The following is a 21,512-nucleotide window of genomic DNA, read 5'->3' on the forward strand; positions in this document are numbered from 1 at the left end:
AATCCAGATGCGATTGTATGTACGAAGAAGAAAACCTTTACCCGCAGGAGAAAGGTTCTTCAGCATCTGGATATGAATAGAATCAGGCCCTGGAGCGGAGGACCGTGATCGGCCAAGTGCGTTTTCCAGTTCCCGCATGGTGAATGGGGCATTATAACCTTCACGATTCGAGGAGCGGAAGTTAGGTGGCCTCGCCTCCTCTGCCTGTTTGCGGGGGAGGAAGGCAGGGTGGTAATGAGCGGAGCTCGAAACCTCGGCGAAAAAGCGGCCGAAGGCATTGGAGACAGCCTCAGGGGCCACAAGGACGTCATTCGCGACCTTCAAGCCAGAAACTGGGGAGTGGACGTTAGTGCCAGATAGCTGGCGCAGGCTACCCCAGACAACAGAAGAAGGAGTAGAACTGTTGAAGGTGCTGGTGAAAGCAGCCCAGCTGGCTTTCTTGCTTTCTTTAATAATACGACGACACTGAGCACGTAATCGTTTATAATTAATGCAATTCGCCACTGTAGGGTGGCGTTTAAAGGTGCGTAAAGCACGTCGACGAGCACGTAAAGCGTCCCTACATGCTGCGGTCCACCAGGGGACCGGTACGCGACGTGGAGAAGAAGTAGGGTGAGGGATGGAATATTCAGCAGCAGCGAGAATGACTTCCGTGAGGTGTGCGACCTGACGATCGCAGCTTGTGAAGGTTTGATCCTGAAAGGTCGCCCTGGAAGAGAAGAGCCCCCAGTCTGCCTTGGAGATGGTCCAACGAGAGGAGCACGGAGAGGGAGTATGCTGCAGGAGATGGATAACACACGGGAAGTGGTCGCTCGAATATGCATCAGCAAGTGCATACCACTCAAACCGGCGTGCAAGTTGGGGAGTACATATAGAGAGGTCTAAATGGGAATAGGTATGAGATGTGTCCGAAAGAAAAGTAGGGGCGCCAGTATTGAGGCAGACAAGATTGAGCTGGTTGAAAAGGTCTGCTAACAAGGAGCCCCTCGGGCAGGATGCTGGAGAGCCCCAAAGAGGATGGTGGGCATTGAAGTCTCCAGTTAACAAAAATGGTGCAGGTAGCTGAGTAATAAGTTGCATCATGTCTGCCCTGGTAACGGCAGATGACGATGGAGCGTAAACGGTACAAAAGGAAAACGTGAAAGTGGGGAGAGTAATGCGGATGGCTACTGCCTGCAGGCCGGTGTGCAACGTGATGGGATCGTAGTAAATATCATCCCGGACCAGCAACATAACCCCTCCATGAGCTGGGATACCTACCACAGGGGGTAGGTCAAAACGCACAGAGGTGTAGTGTGCCAAGGCAATTTGATCGCATGGGCGTAGCTTCGTTTCCTGGAGGGCTACGACGAGCGGACGATGCGAGCGGAGCAGCAACTTCAAGTCCTCTCGGTTGGAGCGAATGCTGCGAATATTCCAGTTAATAAGTGCCATCGTAAGAAAAGGAAGATGAGAGAAGGGGTCACCTCGAAGGCCGCTTAGGGCCTGGCTTCGAGCGAGCACTGCCGCCGCTAGCAGGAGGCAGACAGTCATCGTCCATGGGGTCTATAGGGTCATCGGCCATCTCAGGAGGATGGCCGGGAGGGGGAGCTTCCTCCGCCGGTGAACGGCCAGATGTTCGGTGACCAGCGGTGCGGCCAGGCGAAACGGATGACGGCCTGGGGCGGCAACCGCTGGGTGGCGCAGGAGAAGAAAGGCGCCGCGGCGGAGAAGGAGAACTGTGCTTCCTATGCGCCTTTTTAGAAGGACGTTTGGTGGAAGTACCGGTCGAAGGCTGGGAGGTCGAGGAACGGAGGAAGTCTGCACGGGATGGTTCCTTCTTGAAGGCCCGTGCATCTGACTTCGGGGTCTTCGACTGAGCAGAAGCTGAGGAAGTGGCTGGTGTCTGTGGGGTGATGGGAGGAAGAGGAGACGTCGACCGCGCGATCTTAGCACTGGCCGAACGGACGACCGTGGTGCTGAAGGTCAGATCGCATGTCTGGGTTGCTACCTCCCGGGTAGTCCGAGGAGAGGCGAGGACAGTGCTGTATTTCCCCGCTGGGAGCAGCGTGGGCTTCCTACTAGCCAATAGCTTGCGAGCAGCCGAGGTGGACACTTTCTCTTTGACTCTAATTTCCTGGATACAGCGTTCTTCCTTATAGACAGGACAGTCGCGGGAGGACGCTGCATGGTCACCCTGACAGTTCACACAACGAGGAGACGGAGGTGGACAGTCACCCTCATGGGCATCCCTGCCACAAGTGACACATTTAGCCGCATTGGAACAAGACTGTCGAGTGTGATTGAAACGCTGACACTGGTAGCAGCGCGTAGGTGTCGGGACATAGGGGCGAACTGAAATGACCTCGTAGCCCGCCTTGATGCGCGATGGCAGCTTAACACTATCGAAGGTTAAGAAAAGTGTCCGGGTCGGTACAAGGTCATTGTTGACCTTTTTCATGACCCTATGGACAGCCGTCACGCCCTGCTCAGCGAGGAAAGATTGAATCTCCTCGTCAGTCAAGCCGTCGAGGGATCTAGTATAGACCACACCACGAGACGAATTCAAAGTTCGGTGAGCCTCCACCCGGACAGGGAATGTGTAAAGGAGTGTGGCCCGGAGCAGTTTTTGTGCCTGAAAGGCGCTCTCAGTTTCGAGTAATAGGGTACCGTTACGCAATCTGGTACAAGATTTGACAGATCCAGCTATGGCATCGACGCCCTTCTGGATAACGAAAGGATTGACAGAGGAAAAATCCTTTCCTTCCTCAGATCGAGAAACGACGAGGAACTGTGGGGCAGGCGGTAGTATTTTTGTCACTGTTGGCTGGTCACGTTTCCGTTTGTGGGTCGAAGTCGAAAGCGATGGAGTAGAATCCATTGCGGAGGAATCCCCCATGATTGCCAGCGTCTCCGATGGCGCGCTCCTTCCTTGTGGGGACCCTCTCAGAGGGCACTCCCGCCTTAGGTGAATGTTTACACCTCAGGTCACACCTCCCGAGAAACAGACGGAGGGACCAATCGGCATGGTCAGAAGGTATCAGCTCAGGCAATCACCCCTCCCCGGGCCTGGCCTTTACCAGGGGGTACGCGCGTGCCTTACATGTCTACCCAGGGCGGGGAATTACGCGTTACCCCGTCACCGGCTACGCGTGCGAACGCGTGGGTCGGCCTTCAGACACGCACAGGGAGGAAGGAAGAAGAGGAAAAAGAAGAGAGAGGGAGAAAGAGGACAGACTGTCTCAAACGCCGAGGCGGAGACCAGAGAAGGCAAGGAGAAGAAGGCAATGAGAAAGCAAGGAGAAGGAGGCAAGGAGAAGGCAAGGAGAAGAAGGCAATGAGAAGGCAAGGAGAAGAAGGCAAGGAGAAAAAGGCAATGAGAAGGCAAGGAGGAGTCAAGGGAAAGAGTAAGGAAGACAGTGAAGTGGAGAAGAGCAAAGAAAGGAACCAACAAAAGGAAGGAAGAAACGAGAAGTGAAAAACCAAAAAGACCACGATTATAGGTCGTGAAACCGTCCGTCTCCGGACGCAGGCGCTAACTACCCCCGTGAGGGGGATGGACTCCTTTTAGTCGCCTCTTACGACAGGCAGGAATACCTCGGGCCTATTCTAATCCCCGGACCCGCAGGGGGGACCTTCTTTTTGGATTTCTCTTGCTTCTCTTTGGGTTTCCCTGGCTGGAAGGACTTCACTGATTCAGTCTCCGGGACTGAGGATGAGCTCTTCAGCCACTGGCAGGTGTCATCTTTCCCACTAACAGAAACCTGGGAAGGGAGTGACCCAAGGGACCCCTTCATAGCAAGAGGGGCCAAAGAAGACCTACGCTTCTCCAGCTCAGAAGTGGGGATTGATATCCTCGATGGTTGGGGGGATGTTGCTCCCAAAGTAGGTGGTGTGGGAGCAACAGGGACGGAAGTGCCCTCCGCCATCAAGGGGGCAATTGTAGTCTTCTAGTTCTGAGAGGCGACAGGAGAGGAACTTATGGGGCGACATCTGTTCTCGTAGTGGCGGCGTAAGAGGAGGTCATAGCCACAGGATGTAGGTGCTCAAATTTCCTCTTAGCCTCAGTGAAGGTCAGTCGCTCCAGCATCTTATATTCCACGATTTTCCTCTCTTTCTGTAAAATCCTGCACTCTGGTGAGCAAGGTGAATGATGCTCTCCACAGTTGACACAGATGGGAGGCAGGGCAACTGGAGTGCTGGGATGTGATGGACGTCCACAATCTCGACATGTGACACTGGGGGTGCAGTGGGAAGACATATGGCTAAACTTTCAGCACTTAAAGCACCGCATTGGGGGAGGGATATAGGGCTTGACATCACAGCGGTAGACCATCACCTTGATCTTCTCGGGCAATGTGTCAACCTCGAAGGCCAAGATGAAGGCACCAATGGTAACCTGACTATCCCTCAGACCCCGACGAATGCTCCGGACGAAATGAATGCTTCGCTACTCTAAATTGGCGTGCAGCTCGTTGTCAGACTGCAAAAGAAGGTCCCCATGGAATATAATACCCTGGACCATATTTAAGCTCTTATGGGGCGTGATGGTAACAGAAACATCACCCAACTTGTCACAAGCGAGTAATGCCCATGACTGGGCACAGGATGCTGTCTTTATCAAGGACTGACCCAGAGTGCATTTTGGACCAGCCCTCTGGCAGGACAGCCAGTGCCATTAGTCCTGATGACCCAGGGAGATGGGCATCTACTCCATGGCATACGTGGCGAGTTAATGGCGCAGGCATCAGCAGAGCGATCCCTGTGTTGTCAGGGTACATGGCGGCCCCACCACAACAGACTGGCTACTGTGCTGGATATGAGGTGCAAAGAAGTCCAGAGTCATTGTCAGCACAGAAAGCGACACTGCATAGTGCATGGTGGAAAACGCACCCAGGAAGGTCTCCTCACCCAAGAGATGAGAAAGGGAGCTAAAGCTCTCAATGCACAATGGATACGATGCACCATGTACAGCGCCCTTCCCCAACTGGCTCGCTCTTTGGGAATATTTAGAAAGATGTAGGTCAAACCTGAGAAGGGACCATCACATAAAGGCCGAAACATGTGAGATTCCTTCTAGTTGTCATTGACGACAGGAAGGAATACCTCAGGCCTATTCTAACCCCCAGACCTGCAGGGGGTCTCCAGCTGGTGGGGAGGGGGCTGATGTCCTCTGCATTTTTGGGTGGGAGGTGGGAGGGGGAGCAACAGAAGTAGATTTTCCCCCTACCACCTAGATGGCAGACGTATTCTGGAGGCCCAGAGGCTCCAATGTTCATGGCACAGAGTGTGGTATGACTGGTACTTGTGATGGCGATGGTAATGTGGCTGCAGCGTATGTGGACATCAAATTGTTTAAATTTACGTTTAGCCTCTTGGTAAGTCAACCGGTCCAGGGTCTTGTACTTCACGATTTTCCGCTCCTTTTGGAGTAGTGTGCAGTCTGGCGAGCAGGGGAGTGCTGCTCACCACAGTTGATACAAGTGGGAGGAGCCACACAGGGAGTATCTGTATGCAGTGGACGTCCGCAGTCTCGACATGTGGCGTTGGAAGTGCAGTGGAAAGACATGTGCCCCAATTTCCAGCACTGAAGCACTGCACAAGGGGAGGGACGTGTGGTTTAAAGTCACAGCGGTAAACCATCACCTTGACCTTTTCAGGCAATGAATCACACTCAAAGGTCAAGATGAAGTAACTTGTAGCAACCCTGTAAACGCGACAGATGAAACGAACACACCGCCATTCTAGATTGCTGTGGAGCTCTTCATCAGCCTGCAAGAGGAGGTCACGATGGAAAATAATCCCCTGGACCGTGCTGAGGCTTTTTTGGGGAGTGACGGAAACAGGAATATCACCCAGCCAGACACAAGTGAGTAACGCCTGAGATTGGACTGGAGATGCTGCCTGAATCAAGACTGCACCACTTCTCATCTTTGACACTGCTGTCACTTTCCCAAACTTATCCTCAAGATTTTCAACAAAAAGCTGTGGCTTCATAGGTAGAAAGGAATTCCCGTACATTCTGCTACAGACTAAATCCTGAGGCGAATTTGGCTCTCTTCTTTCTGTAGCCCTATGTTCCTCCCATGTTGTAGCGAGGGAGGGAAGCGATTTAGGGTCATATCTGTCAGCATGGTGATCTCTGTTGCCCTTCTTAGAGACTATTGGCGCCATACGGTCACCAGCAAGAGATGACTTAGTCTGCTTCATTGCAGGTCATCCGCCCTTATGCCACCCACGCCGATCAAGGTCTCTCCCCACGAGCACCACCCAGCCACAGGAAAGGCCACCTGGCATCATGGCTGTTATCACAAGTTCTGATGCCCCAGGAAGACAGGCATCTACTCCTTGGCATTCGTGGGCAGTATACACCCCAGGTATCACCAGTCTTTTAGACACTGAACATACAACAGAAAACAATGAAAAAGGGAAACTGATACAAGCAAATCCCAGTGCACCTTCCCTCCGATGCCAACCAAAGCTACACAAGAAAGATCTCATCAGAGATACTGCGAATTATAGAAACGCTCCCACTTACCCACTTGCAAGATACATGTTGAAAATCTTATTAGGAAACTACAAATTACAAGAAGACAGGACTATAAGAAATACCACATAATTGCTACAGTACATAAAAGACATACAAGTTCCAGACACAGTCACCCTCCTGTCATTTTATGTAGAGAATATGTATTCCAATATAGCAGTAACTGAGACAATAAACATTATAGAACAAAATCTTAAGACACACAGTGCACTTCCACATTAATACATAAAAAAAACAGTCAGGCTTCTAGAGCTAATAAACGAACAGAATTATTTTCAGTTCAATAATAAATTCTATTTACAAAGTGAAGGATTACAAATGGGATCTCCAGTGTCCGGAACCATAGCAAATATATTTATATATAACTATAATACAAATAGCCACAAAGAATGGATGCAAAGAGAACTTAGCAACAAAGCTGAACAAGAAAATCAAGAAACAGAAAAGAACAAACACCCAACTGTCACCAACACACGGACAAACACACACAAATAAATACACAAAATGTAAAAATAGAAACAACACAAAGTGTGAAAGAAACAGAAAGTAAAACATGGTACACAATGACATACAACCACAAATACACACGCAGAATATCCAATATTTTCAAGAAACAAGGCGCAAGAATAGCACACGAAACCAACAACTAAATACTTCCCAAAAACAATAGGAAAAACTGATCTGTATCAGAAATCAGGAACATACCATCTAAAATGCAATACATGTGATGGAAGATTCATAGGTCAAACCAGAAGGACATTTGACACCAGATACAAAGAACATGTAAGAGCATGGAAGTACAGGGCAAATCAACTTCTACAGAACACTTACACCAACACCAACATAAAATTACAACCAGAGACACAGACATGGAAATCATAAGGATAAACAACAACAAAAAAAAACACCTCCTCACCTTACAAGGAAACTACCACATCCAAAAAACCATAACAGGAAAGTAACAACTCATAAATGATCAGATCAACTTGGCAAAACAAACACTCTTTAAACTAATTGAACACTTAATATAACATTAAAAGTACAAATGCAACCACAGGCTCCATTTACCACTACCGTTTCCTCCCAGATCTGTCCCATAATCACTGTCCAGGGCATCTCTGTCGTCCCCCCCCCCGCCCCCACCACCCCCGGATGAAATAAAAAACACCACTACCAAAGTCTCAGTCTCTCTCTCTCTCTCTCTCTCTCTCTCTCTCTCTCTCTCTCTCTCTCACACACACACACACACACACACACACAAAATCGTTTCGTAGGTTGGCAACACACACAATGTAAACTATGTAAAGAAACACCAATACCACAGAAGATGGCCGGCCGTTGTGCCCGAGCGGTTCTAGGCGCTTCCGTCTGGAACCGCGCGACCGCTATGGTCGCAGGTTCGAATCCTGCCTCGGGCATGAATGTTTGTGATGTCCTTAGGTTAGTTAGGTTTAAGTAGTTCTAAGTTCTAGGGGACTGATAACGTCAGATGTTAAGTCCCATAGTGCTCAGAGCCATTTTGAACCACAGAAGATGCTTTGTAAATAAAAGCGAAACGCGTCTGGTGTAATTCTTTCTAATTACACTGCAGCCAGCTCAAGACAACCTATAATAACCGATGTTAACAGCTGCTGCGAAAGATAGCCACACAAGCAAACGTACTATCAGAAAATGTTGCAGAGCTGGCTCTCTCCTCAACTGGAAGAAGCAGCACGTCAATTCGTATTTCAGCAGGATGGGGCACCACCCAATAGCCATTTATTGGAACGAAAATTACTCGCCAATCAGCTCGTGACGGAGTAATTCATCACTGGCCTCCAAGAAGCCCTGCCCTCAGCTCCTGTGATTTTTTTCTACGGGTGTATGTTAAAGATCTGGTGTTTCGAAAACCTCTACCGGCTAACAATGAGGTAATGCTACAGGGAGTGTGGAACGAGTTTGAGTATCGGGATGATGTCACTAGAGTGTCTGGAGTGGGTCATATTGAGCATTTATGAACTTGTTTTCTACTGAAAATAAACTTGGTAAGTAGTATTCACAAACAATAATTATCCAAGATTCCATCGTGTTCCTTTGACTAAATACAAATTTTCAAAGTTAAGGTATTCTTTTTGTATCGCCCTATACATAATACCTCATATATGCACAAACAAAACAGGTGTCTCAGTATCCCTTCCACAGATCCGGAGGGAACTGATCCTCATGCATGTGGAATATGTAAAAATGTGAAACATACTGCCATTTATCAGGTAATAGCAAACCTATCAAAAAACATGTACATTTATAATACATCATCATCATCATGAGTGTTCTGCCTAAAGGCAGGTTTTCACATGGTCGTTCTCCAGGCTGTCCGGTCTTCTGCCATCCTCTTCAGCTCTGCATCGTTTCCTCTTCCCTTTATGTCGTCTGTCATCTTGTATCTCCTTCTTCCTTACAGTCTTCTCCCACAAACCAATCCTTCCGAAGCATCTACTAGCAAGCACTCCCTTCTCAATGAATGCCCCAACCAGTTCTTTTTCCTTTTTCTTACAACCTTCAGCAGACATCTTCTCTCACCAACCCTTTCCAATACTCTTTCATTACTCACTCTTTCCACCCAGCTTATTCTCTCCATTCTCCTCCACATCCACATCTCAAATGCTTCTAACCTATTTTTCATCCTCTCGTATCAGTGTCCATGTTTCTGCCCCATATAGTGCCACACTCCAGACAAAATATTTGCCAATCTTTTCCTTAGTCCTTTATCTAATTTGCCACATAAGAGTCTCCTCTTTCTGTTGAACGCCTCCTTCACTATGGCAATTCGAGTTTTCACCTCCTGGTGACATCTCATGTCTTCAGGTATTGTGCTTCCGAGATATTTAAATTCACTTACTTGGCTAATAGTAGATTGTCCTATTTTAATATTGGACAGTCTGCATCTTGTACTGATGACCATACTCTGTTTTTGCCGTGTTTATTTGCATCCCATATTCCACACAAGCTTCATTCAGATCTTTGAATATGTTATTCACTGTCTGCTCACTTTCTGCCACTAATACCATGTCATCAGCAAATCTTATACATTCTATTCTCTTTCCACCAATACATATTCCTCTTTTCCCATCTAAGCTTTTCGCAATAATCTCTTCGAGGTATACGTTAAACAACAGTGGGGAAAGGCAACAACCTTGTCTAGTCCAATGCTGCTTCCTTCTGACGTTTCATTTCCAATCCTTTCCTCTTCAAAATATCCATCAGCTTGTTCCACTGAACTCTGTCAAAAGCCTTTTCTAAATCTATGAAAACAGCAAAGATTTCTCTACCCTTTTCCATATATCTTTCCCCTATAGTTCTTAGCAAGCCAATAGCATCTCTTGTTCCTTTTCCTCTTCTAAATCCGAACTGCTCCTCTGCAATCCCTCTATCCAGCTTGCCATATAAACTTCAATTCATCACTCTCAGCAAGAGTTTAGCTGCATGAGAAATTAGACTGATGGTCCGGTGCTCTTCACATTTTTTAGTGTTTCTCTTTTTCTCTATTGGTATTATAACTGTTGCAAAGTCCTCAGGCCATTCCCATTTGTCATATATCTCGTTACGGAGGTAGACTATTCTTTTCTTGCCTTGTTTCCCAGACTCTTCAACAGTTCTGCTGACAAGTCATCTATTCTAGGAGAGAATGGATAACAGAAAACACGTTGAAAAAGATGGAAGAGCGGAGAAAGTGGAAAAGTGTAGAAACTGAAGAAGACAAAAAGAGGTGCAGGAAACTGAATAATGCATTAAGAAAAACTGAAGAAGCAAGGTAAAAATGGATGAAACAGAAATGCGTCAAAATAGAGAAAGTGGAGAAAGAGGGAAAGTATGAAATGATGTATAGACTGGCTAGTGAGATAGTTTTTGAAAGAAAGAGGAATAACATGGAAATAGAGTGGATGGAACACTAGCAGAAGAACGACAGGAGGTTTTGAACAGATGGTAAGAATGAATTGAATGTCTGTATAAGGGGGATAAAATGCAAAGTGAAATTAAGGTTGAAGATGAGCAATATGAGCCAGAAGAAGGAAAGGGATTTATAATACACTGAGGTGCAAATGATAATTTTTAGACTATTGTAACCAAACGTCACGAAACACAGGAAATCTTATAATTACCAAGTCTTCTGTGGCCAAATTCATGGATAAAAGATTCTCAGTTAACTTGCTGTGTCAAATCAAATAAAATCCCAAGCATTCGCTAACTGCCTCCATCATCGTATTACCTTTTTCTCATGTTTGCTCTTCAACGAAAAGTTTGGGCCGATGGTGGGAGAGAGAGTGTCCATTTCAGCCATAGGTTTGGTGTTCTGTTTTGGTTCCATTTATTTGCAGATGGCGAGAAACGATTTTTAAATTTATGGTATTTTTCTTTTCTTATTTCTTTCTGATTATGGGTTTGGTCTGGTGACAGTCGTGAAAGCGGCGACGGCCTTCCATGTCCAAAGGACGGAGTTTGACTAGCTAGATTATGTCTCGGGGATGTGGCATGCTAAGACGGCACCTCCTCATTTGATTGGTTGGTTTGGTGTATAAAGAGACCTAACTAAAGGGTCGCCAGTCCCTTTCCGCATTTGAACTCGCTGTCCAGCAACGCCTACGCAGAGACCCAAATATTCCTTATGGACCGAGCGAGGTGGCGCAGTGGTTGTTAGCACACTGGACTCGCATTCGGGAGCACGAATGCCATCCTGATTTAGGTTTTCCGTGATTTCCCTAAATCGATCCAGGCAAATGCCGGGATGGTACCTTTGAAAGGGCACGGCCGACATCCTTCCCTAATCCGATGAGACCGATGACCTCGCTGTTTGGTCTCTTCCCCCCAAACAAACAACATTCCTTATGGAGCCGCCATATTGGGGCTAAAGCAGTCGACATAGTGTAACGTTTGTAAAAGAAAGTGTACTTACTTTCGACAGTATGTATTGCTTTGCGTGTAGTTCTCAATCGAAAAATGCTTTGTTATCTTTACAAATAATCGTGGACATCGTAACAAGCCGATCCGGTAATTTTGTTCGAGAACAAGGAAACCATCCACGTAAATGTTCGTCAACAATATCCACACTATTGAGGTGTGGCTGAGATGCTTGCTAGTAAAGCAACGGGATAAAGCGTCATAAATACACTGGGGTGATAAAGGTCACGGACGGCAATATGAACACACGCAGATTGCGGCAGAATTGTATACACAAGGTATCAAAGAGCAGTGCATTAGTGGAGCTGTCATTTGTGCTCAGGTGGTTCATGTGGAAAAGTTTTCAATGTGTGACGACCGTATCCGTTTGGACAGTGGAGCGAAATTTGGCGTTACCGGGTTATGGTAGCAGACAACCGACGCCTCTGCCTTTGCTAAAGCCCACGAAGCCACGGCCCAAGTAGTTGGTTGGTTGGTTTGGGGAAGGAGACCAGACTGCGTGGTCATCGGTCTCGGCCCAAGTAGTCAACAAGGCACTGTGCAAGCTGGTGGTGGCTCCATAAAGGTGTGGGCTGTGTTTACAGGGAGTGGAGTGGGTCGTCTGGTCCAGCTCAATGCAGATGGTTATGTTCATTCAATTTGGAGGCCATTTGAAGCCACTCAGGGATTTCATGTTCCCGAACAATGACGGGATCTTTATGGATGATAATGTGCCATGTCACCACGCCACACTGTGGACAATTCGAGCAATGGTTTTTCCACCCAGATCGTCTGGCATGAATCCCACTGAACATAAACGGGACATAATCCAGAGGTCAGTTGGCGACAATCTCCTGCACCGGCAACACATTCGCAGTTTTGGCCATGTCGGGACATACCCACGCTGCCAGAATGAGATTTTCACTCTGCAGCGGAGTGTGCGCTGATATGAAACTTCCTGTCAGATTAAAACTATATGCCGGACCGAGACTCGAATTCGGGACCTTTGCCTTTCGCGGGCAAGTGCTCTACCATCTGAGCTACCCAAGCACGACTCTCGCCCCGTCCTCACAGCTTTACTTCTGCCAGCACCTCGTCTCCTACCTTCCAAACTTTACAGAAGCTCTCCTGCGAACCTTGCAGAACTAGCACTCCTGAAAGAAAGGATATTGCGGAGACATGGCTTAGCCACAGCCACAGCGTTCGCAGGAGAGCTTCTGCAAAGTTTGGAAGGTAGGAGACGAGGTACTGGCAGAAGTAAAGCTGTGAGGACGGGGCTGACTCGTGCTTGGGTAGCTCAGTTGGTAGAGCACTTGGCCGCGAAAGGTAAAGGTCCCGAGTTCGAGTCTCGGTCCGGCACACTGTTTTAATCTGCCAGGAAGTTTCATATCCTCCCTGGTCATCGGGGCTCAGTTCGGAGCGGGACTGACAATAACGACAATTCTGGTCCAGTCAGTGAGATTCCAGGTCGAAGACGTGTCTAGAGACGTCCTGGACAGCGGCGGATATCAACCCGAGTGTCGCCCGCCATACGGCCGGCAACCAGGAGTGATGATCTGGTGTGTCATTTCTTTTCACAACAGGAGCCCTTTGGTTATCAGCGGCGGCACCCTTACAGCACAGCGGTACGTCCACGATATTCTACGCCCCGTTTGTTGCCATTCGTGGCTAGCCTTCCTGGACTTTTACATTTCCACATGGTAATGCCCGCTGGCACACAGCGAGAGTTGCTACTGATTGTCTTCGTGTTTGCCAAACCCTAACTTGGGAAGCAATGCCGCCAGATCTCCAGCCAACTGAGAATACCTGGAGCTTATGGGCAGGGCTCTCAATTCCAGCTCGGAATTTTGACCGTCTAACGACCCACTTGGACAGAATTTGGCACGGCGTCCCTTAGGAGGGCATCCACCGACTCTATCACTCAATGCCAAGCTGCATACCTGCTTGCGTAAGGTGCACAGGGGGGCAAACACTTGCTCAATTTGTAAAGTACTTTCTCTTGTAAAAATCATACAGTTTTTCTGAAATTGTAATCATTTGTTTGTCTGTACACGTACATCAGATGTACCAATTTCCGTCCCATTCAGATAATTTGTTCGTGCTACGTCTGTTTTCTCTGAGACTGTATAAGGATGAAACGAATGCAGATTTGTTGTATGTGCTCAGGTGCGGTTTACTCTAAAAGCAACAATCATTAATTAAGATATATATTACTATATAAAGACAAGATTTTTTTAACGTTGTTTCCAAAAATCTCGAAAAAGTTCTCCATCGAATAACTTCATATTTTTACGTGTTCCAATGAACATTTGGACGGACATGGGCTACATATTTTTAATATATAAATATGTATAATAATAATATATAACAGGGAAACGCTCTTAGCAAAAACCTGCTTTCTCCAAAGTTTTACACTGGATGCTCATAAACATTCAGAGATGGGCTTCTTTTTTTACTAACAAAAATATGCAGGTTTTTCGGTCAAAACTGACTGCGACAAAAAATTCCGCGCTGTGCCATGGAAATCTGCGGTTCCATTTTCTTTCTCGCAGTCTGTTTTAAATGCGATAGCAGCGTATTTCAACAATTAAGACATTATGAACCAGCAATACACCCACATACTGTTCGATTATACAACTGTTTCTCCCGTATGCAGTGTGGTTAAACTTTCTCTACTTGAGCCAGCACACCCGCTAACTTCTGAAAAGGGCTTATCAGTAAAACTCACATGCGACAAAAAAATCTAACGATTTTCGAAATACCCCGGCTGGACGAAAATAATAACGCTTCTAGGTTAAAAAAATATAACAATTCATGTCTTAAACATGATACCTCAATGAAATTACATCTACTTAAATCACAGGTGTATTATTTGTAGATGAACATAACAATCAATAGAAATTCATGTTAAACAGAAGCAGGCGTGATGAATGTTGGTTTGGAGCATACATAACATGACTTCCTTGATACATTAAGCAGATATCTTATAATTAAAAGAGGCTTTACACAATAAAACTTATTCAACCTACCTCAGGGAACAAATAATAGTACGCAGCTCGCGGTCGTGCGGTAGCGTTCTCGCTTCCCACGACCGGGTTCCCGGGTTCGATTCCCGGCGGGGTCAGAGATTTTCTCTGCCTCGTGATGACTGGGTGTTGTGTGCTGTCCTTAGGTTAGTTAGGTTTAAGTAGTTCTAAGTTCTCGGGGACCCTCCACCGAAACCAAGAAAACGATGTACCCGGAGCCGACATGTGTTTATCTTTCGATCTAGATCCTAAAACCTCTGCCTATTCTTTAGAAACGCCTAGGCATCTAACTACATCGTTCAGTTCAGATTGTCAGAACGGAATGGGGTCGGTTGTGCCAGGATCGTAGCAATCTCTGTCTTCTTAACACTCACCTTCCAGAGCCAATGGCTCGTAATAATCTATATTATCCAAAGAATCTGGAGGAGAGGGTATTGGTACTTCAGGTCCATGAGGAACAGGGGGAATGGCTGACTGAATGTTAGGGCAAGAAATATCCTCTTTGCTTTTCAAATTGAAACCTCGAACGTTGCAATAACAAAAATAGCAGTCATCACTACGATTTTTGGGTTCCCTCCACACCATTGGTATTCGAAAACATAGGGACTGCTTTCTACGTTGAAACCATTGCCTCAGTTCTTCAACACACACTGAACAAACTTTGTGTGGGGCCCATGGGTTATCTTGATCGCATAACTTTACACCAAAACAGGCGAAATACTTTTTCAACAAAATCGGAAATGTTTCTTTGTTGCTTTTTAACGGTATAGTTACCACAAATTTAGAGAAGCAATCTGGCGAGTTTATAGATCCTCTGGTATCCATTGCCCATAAAACAACTTCACAACACAAGGAAACAGTCACTACTTTAAAGCACTAGTAACAACAAAACGTGAAAAGCACAGAGTGAAGAGTTATTGTGAACTAAAGGACTATAGCAGAAGCTCATTGCTTGGTGACTAAGAAGACACTACTTCAAATGTTATATTTCCAATAGTGTTTGAACCATTAAGAATTAACACAGGAGCTGGGGGCAGGGAGAAACGCTCTCCGCTTCTCTTCATTTTTGTGTTAGACAAAGTTATGAGAGAGTGGGATAAACAACTACAAGAGAATCCATCTGGGACATGGAAGAAGTGGCGATATTGCAGCTGAGACCGGATTGCATACATCATATGAAAAGAGGAAATACATTGAACATATTTTTTTTAGTAGGCACAACAAAGAAAATGTATACAAACAAAACACGGAAACATCAAAGCAGTTGATAGCATTGGGGAAAGTGATACAATCAATCGAAATTAGATACAAGCACAAGTAAAGAAAGATTGAAGAAAATGGGATTAGCATACAAACTAGCACAAGACCAATATAATAAAATATCAGCATGGTTGCCGGCAAAAATTATGCACGACACAATAGTAATTAATTATACGGATTTGAATGCATTACACTGAAGGAAAGAACTGGAAAGGAAAGAACTGGAAAGGAAAGAACTGGAAAGGAAAGGAAAGGAAAAATACTCAGAAAAATTTTGGGGCCAAAAGAACAGAGATAACAAATGGAGGAGGAATAGAAATGAAGTTTTGTACAGAAATATAAGACTTACGCAGAAATATAGACACAATACGGAATACGAGATAAAAGTTTTATGGTCATATTCAAGCAACGAATGGCAACAGGCTAACCCAGAAAATTTTCAATTTCAGTTCCAAATTATTATTATTATTATTAAAATAATAATAATAACAAAAAAGCTCCACGGGATGGATCGAAAAGGAAAGAAGGAATTGGTGAAAACTCAACACTGCAGAAGACACCATACAGAGCAGAGAAAATTACAGGCTACTCATCAGTTTCCTATCCAACAACAAAGACCGCAACCTAGGAGAGCGATGTCAAATGGACAGACAGGCTGTATCAACCGGCGCATGAACAAGTTATGAGCAGATATGAACAAGATTGTATCTATAGTTCTAACCGATCGAACTCTGTAATTAAAAAAAAGTAGATACGATTTATATTTTATGTAACGATGCGAGTAGAATGTTCATTCCGGTAAGTCAGAAACAGTGAAGATGATAAAATCATGTCCACCAAAGCTGTCTTCCGCTGTGTGAGTAGCTTAAAAAAAAAGCAGAAAATTATTTTAATTGTAAGAAGGTGTCTTGTTTGCTGTCCAGAGGCCTCATCAATTTAAAATTCTATCAGTAAATGACATATGAGGAGCTACCGATATACATGTAAATTTTAGATGGTCGATTTCTAAGTGGTTTGCTTTCGCTCTCGGTATATCGCTACACACCGAATATGACGGTACGATGTGTCCTATCTTCGCAAGTCTTAAGCTTCCACAGAGTCTTTTTTCTCTGTTTGTATTAAATCGGTTCTATTCCAAAAACTATTTCCAATATCAATATTCCTTGCCGCGTCAATTCGTAGCGTGTCCACGACGATTGCTTATTACATTCTTCCATTCATCCGGAAAGTGGTCGCGCAGAAATCACTGCAGAATGAGCTTCTGCTGGCTTTAGACCGTGGACTGCTTACATCAGTTTGAAGATTTCCGTTGTTAATCATTTGTGAGACACACAGTCGGCTGCTGGTCGTAAGCTGGGTTCCTAATGAATACTCGTTGTCTAAGTACTGTAAGCCAAGAAAAAACTTGAACGGGAAGAGTGTTTGCGAGAAGTGGGAATTCTGCATATTTAAAGTAGGCTAACATCCGAATGAGATTTTGAAATCAAAGAGTCACATTTCAATTTTTTATTTAATTTCTTCAGTTTAACACTGTTACAGGCTACTGGATACTGATGAATTCACAAAGTTATATTCTCATGGACGACGGCATAAAGGCAGAATTTCACTCACAAAAACGTTTGGCTGCTTTTTTTTTTACTGGTATCTGGACCCTTGACTATACACTCATCATGAGTGAACAGATTTGCTTAAAACGCACTGAGAATAACAAGGCAGATTAAAGCATTGAACACGTTATGTAATACCAATGAGCACTTAAATTCAAGTTTTGTAGTAGTATGAGAATCTGGAATTCGATGCTTCCAATTCTTCTTGCCTCTCGTCTTCGGTATGAGACAGCTTTAAATACATTTATCCGAATTTCGTAAGAGAATCTGCAATTAGATGCTTCCGAGTCTTCTTACCTCACATCTTAGGAAAGCGTCAACTTTAAAAAACATTTATCCAAATTTCCTAAAGAATAATGTTATTTGACAAAAACAGAAAACGAAAATGTCTTTCTGATTTGGATTCGTTATTCTTTTCCAAGCATCAAAGAAAAGTCTATTGAGCATACAAATATTCTTCTGCTTACAAACGTGTGTAGGTATTAACAACACATGTAGAGTAGCATTTTCTGATTGTGAAACGATTATATATACATGAATATGTCTTCCAACAACATCTATCTAGCGATGATAAATTTCAGTTTTCTTCTTCAAATCAGGAAAAAATTGTGGCATTATAAAGGTCCTCAAATAATCCTATTTCAAAGATAATGCTAATTATATGTTAATCATTTCAATTGATTCAACTGTGGGCTCTCCGTGATACAGTATTAACTAAAGTTAGTTAATACTGGTATGAGTTAACCATTAGGAAAAGATTAAAATATAGTTTCTTTTGGGCATTTGTCACTGAAAATGGAGGAGTAATAGGGGTATTTTTACAGATTCACTTTATTAACATGCCAGCAGCAATAACAATTAATACATTTTGTGTTCTGCCCATTCCTCGATCTAAGAAGGATCAAACAGGCTTATGGCCACACCTAATACCTCGGTTCGTTTCTTCACTAGTTTTGTCACTTTCGCCTTCAACATAATCACCACTATTAAAGTGTTGTTTCTTATCCTTCGATAGTTTGTAAGATGCCCTTGCAGTTAACGACAGAATCAAAGCTGACAAATGTTAACGCCACAGCCGCGTATTCTTTTATTTAAACTGATTCCAAAGTATTGGCTGCCACGGGCAACAACCAAGTCGGCGTGCATGTAAGCTGTGTGCTGTAAACAAATGCGCGAGTCGATGATATTGACGCAAACCAGGTCACGCATGTAAGCTGCTCACAGTCACTCGCTACGTATGTTTGCTACCAAATGTAAATGCTTATGTAAAAGCAGGAACTTACCTCGGAAACAACAGGGCAATCGGCGAGGAGAAACAACGAAATATCCTTCCCGCACACACACAACACTAGCTGCAACTGCTCTCACCAAACTCGCTACCCGTCCGAGAATGTACGAGAGGCAACGGCTTGCAGACGACGGAGCTACCATCTGGCGGCGAAGCGCGTACTATCAACAGTGGCTCAGGTCAATCGAGGCCGGGACACGTTGTAACAATTACTGTCGCCCACGTGTGTCTTCGGAAATTTGATCGCAAACTTCTCCAAACATGCAGAATTTTAATATCTGATGGCTGGTAGTAATGCCACACAGATCACTGAGTAATACCGTAGAACTCCAATACAAAAGATTTTCCTGTTTTTCAAACATCAATAACACTAAGGTATTGCAGCAGTACGACGAAACGTAACATTGCGTGGTGTGTAACGGTGACGTGAGGGAGTTACGTTTGAAACATGTGAATACGAAATAGGTTAGTTCTTGAAATAACTATGACACCAAAATACGAAAGTAAGTGAGAGACGCTTGAGAGCTTGTCCCGCGTGAGAGAATTTCTCGTATGTTAGCAACATTGTACACTTAACGTTTTTGTAATAGTCCTATAGTAAATTATGATGAACATTTTATGGAAACTTGTAATGCTTGACTTTTAATTTTTATGCTTTTTTATTCAGCTATAAAACTTTCGTTTTTTATTTTTGTTCCTTAGACAGTTTTAATTATGTATCAGAGCTGGTACGAGGACAGTTACTGCGACATGAAGATGAGCTAATTTATGTCTAAATAATTATGCGTGACGTAGCCAAGAATGTGGAACAGCGATCTTTATTTCTTATGTAACTTTTATTTGTGCAGATCGCGAGGTTTTTTTTAAAATCTTTATTGATAACCATTATAATTATACAAGTTGACCCACTTCCTTAAGCTCATTAGTGGGTCCTAACAGTTATACATTTATGTTGAATTGTGCAGCTAGCTTTTAGTTTAATAGTGAGCTACAGTTACACTAACAACAATGGGCATTTAATATCTATATCTACTATTTGTATCTAATTCCTATAAGTAATTGAATTTATGTATTTTCTGCAGCGTCACATGTGTGCCAGTAAGAATATAAACCTACTTCATTATGCCTTGTTCTTCGAGCTAACCCCGAAGAACATGCCCCTGGCACTGGGCTGGCCTCGACGTTATAAATCGCTGCAGTTCCTAGTCTAATTTCCTATAACTAAGTCCTACAAACTAACTTATCCTACGTCATATTCGGTGTGTCGTAATTGGTGGTTGGTCCCTACTCCCCCTAGTCCTGTACATGGCGGATTCCAACTCGGGTGAAGTCGGCCAGTCCACGCACAGGCGGTATGGGACCAGGGCTCTTGGTCACAATCGGTAATAATTATTATCCTTGTTCTTACTGTATCTCTCTTAAATATTCAGTTAAAACTTTTCGAGATACCTCGTTTGCCAAGGTATTTAGAGTCTGAAAGGTTTCCTCACGTCTAAGCAGTTGATACGTGTCATGGTTAGGAAGTCTGTCTCGTAGTATGTTTGCAACATCATTGAAGAGAGGGCATTCGTAAACAACATGTTCGGGTGTACCCTCCGGATCGCCACAGTCGCACGCTGGTGTTGCCCTTTTCCCAAATCGACATAAGTATGTCGGGTAGGGTCCATGGCCAGTGAGAAAGTGAATCAGACCTCGTGTAGGCTCGAAGTACTTCATACCCAGGCGTTCCCTCACATCAGGTAGAAACTGGAAGGTTCGTCATCCAGCCTCTTCTGCAGCCCAGGTCTCCTGCCAGAGTTCCTCCCCTCTTTTCCTTATTTCTCTTTTGTCCCCCACTCTGATACCCATAATATCTACAATCTTTTCGTAATTATCCCTTTTGGCCCAGTACCAGGCCGCCTGTTCCCTTATCTTGATGTCCAGAGGGCAGAGCCCCATTATGACTAATAGGGTCCCCCCTGGAGATGTTCTGTAAGCACCCACAGCTCTTAGTAGCATGCTTCTCTGGACCCTTCTCACTGCCATGGCGGGCACTACCCTCGTGAGCCTGTGCGCCCAGACTCCCGAGCCGTAACCCACGACTGAAGTTAGGATGCTGTTGTGATATAGTCTGATTAAGTGTGGAGGAAGATGGAATCTTTTATGACGTATTGAGATGAGATTGTTTAGTATCTGAAGGGCTCTCTGGGTGACGGTATCAATGTGCTTGCCGAAACTCCACCTCTCATCAATGATGACTCCCAGGTAGCGCGTCTCGCGTCGTCTAAGAACTGGTGAACCGTCTATTCTGACAGTCGGATTTCTAACGAAATGTCCTTTTAGCAGGAGGTAAGTAGATTTGCTGGGCGATATCGTCATTTTAGTCGCGTGGCACCACTGTTGGAGTTTGTCTAGTGCTGTCGCTATCTTTGGTTCAATGTCTTCGCGGCTGCGGCCGCCAACCAGCAGGAGGAGGTCATCCGCGTAAGCTATCACCTCTAGCACCTCTTCACTCTGTTGTAGGCTATCTAACAAAGGCTCCATGTGGATGTCCCAGAAGAGGGGTCCTAAGACGGAGCCTTGGGGACATCCTTTAGTGATTGTCTTGCCAACTCTTTCGCTAGAGGATGATAGCCAAACCTCCCGATCCTCACAATAGCTCCTCAGGCAACCATATAGCGGCCCTGGACACTCTTTCTCCCGCAGGCAGGAGAAGAGCGAAGGCCACCACAGGTTGTCAAAGGCGCCACTGATGTCAACCATGATGTCAACCACGTATTTGTGCGGGGTCGAGCCACAGACCTCGGCCGCCAGGGCGATTGCATCAGATGCCGACCGCCCCGGCCTGAACCCGAACTGCCTGTCACTCATCCCGCACAACACTCGGTGTGCTGTCAGTCTGTCAGCCAGCA

At 45.1% G+C, this 21,512-nt stretch overlaps 1 protein-coding gene across 1 annotated transcript in view; it reads right to left on the reverse strand.

Annotated features, from left to right (window-relative positions):
* Positions 1–18,738, reverse strand: part of LOC126237522 (uncharacterized) — a 797,357-nt gene extending 778,619 nt beyond the window's left edge. Inside the window, exon 1 of the mRNA XM_049947691.1 lies at positions 18,617–18,738. The gene's annotated coding sequence lies outside the window, so the exon portion shown is untranslated. The remainder of the gene's footprint in view (positions 1–18,616) is intronic.
* Positions 18,739–21,512: the final 2,774 nt, after the last annotated feature.

Source organism: Schistocerca nitens, chromosome 2, assembly GCF_023898315.1.
Source record: "Schistocerca nitens isolate TAMUIC-IGC-003100 chromosome 2, iqSchNite1.1, whole genome shotgun sequence".
NCBI classification, from domain to species: domain Eukaryota; kingdom Metazoa; phylum Arthropoda; class Insecta; order Orthoptera; family Acrididae; genus Schistocerca; species Schistocerca nitens.